Source organism: Nicotiana attenuata, unplaced genomic scaffold (assembly GCF_001879085.1).
Source record: "Nicotiana attenuata strain UT unplaced genomic scaffold, NIATTr2, whole genome shotgun sequence".
In the NCBI taxonomy this organism is placed as follows: Eukaryota; Viridiplantae; Streptophyta; class Magnoliopsida; order Solanales; family Solanaceae; genus Nicotiana; species Nicotiana attenuata.
In genome coordinates, this window is record NW_017678355.1 from 2,463 (window position 1) to 3,650 (window position 1,188).

Genomic DNA, 1,188 nt, shown 5'->3' on the forward strand with positions numbered 1-1,188 from the left:
TCCTCGGAAGCTATTACCGCCATATATGTTAATAATTGTGGAAACATGCAGGGAATAGGGTATCAAAGGGAGATTACAACCCCCATAGCAAGTTTGTTACTGTACCGGATAATTGGTTGTGTACCCACTGTGGGAACAATGGGCATTTCAAAGAAAATTGCCAAGCCAGGGTCCAGTCTCTTCAGAAAAACAAAGTGTTTGCTGAAAAAGTAACTACTGAAAAGGGACAAGGTGCCACCCATAAAAAACGCATGTTACCTACATGGACTAAAAGAGCCCTTATTCACCCTCTTTCCTACTACAAGGGACCCAAACTTGCTTGGGTTCCTAAAACTAACTCTTGATTTCCTTGTGCAAGGAACAGTGAAAGGAAGCAGTCAACAGTGGTTCATGGATAGTGGATGCTCAAAGCACATGACTGGGAACACCGTGGACTTTCTTTCACTAAAAGCCCTGCAAGGAGGGAGTGTATCCTTTGGCAATGGGAAAAAGGGGTACATTCTTGGAGTTGGAAAAATCGGGAATTCACTCACTCACTCATTTGAGAATGTGTACTACGTAAATGGCCTCAAGTACAGTCTCTTGAGTGTTTCTCAAATATGTGGTAAAGGAAACAAGGTGGAGTTCTTGTCAAAAATATGCACAGTTACTAATATAGTAACGGGTGAAGTGGTACTGGTGGCCAAAAGATACAAGAACATCTACGTTGCTGATTTTGAATCCCTACAAAGTGGTGATCTGAGTTACTTGAAAGTTGTTGATGATGATGCTAAACTGTGGCACAGAAGACTGGGGCGTGCAAGCTTTTCTCTACTGAATAAGCTAGTTCAGAAGGACCTGGTTCGTGGTCTGCCCAAATCAAAGTTCATGGAGCATAAAGTTTGTGATGCCTGCACTAGAGGGAAGCATGTGAAATCTTCATTTAAGCCAAAGAAGGATGTCAGCACCTCAAAACCACTTGATCTCTTTCACATGGATTTATGTGGGCCTATGAGAGTGCAAAGCAGAGGAGGAAAAAGATACATTTTTGTGATAGTGGATGACTATTCCAGATTCACTTGGACCTTGTTCCTCAGAACAAAAGATGAAACTTTTGAAGTTTTTGTAGCATTTGTGAAGAAAATTCAAGTGAAGATGGATTCAAAAGTAGCCTGCATAAGATCAGATCATGGGACAGAATTTGACAAT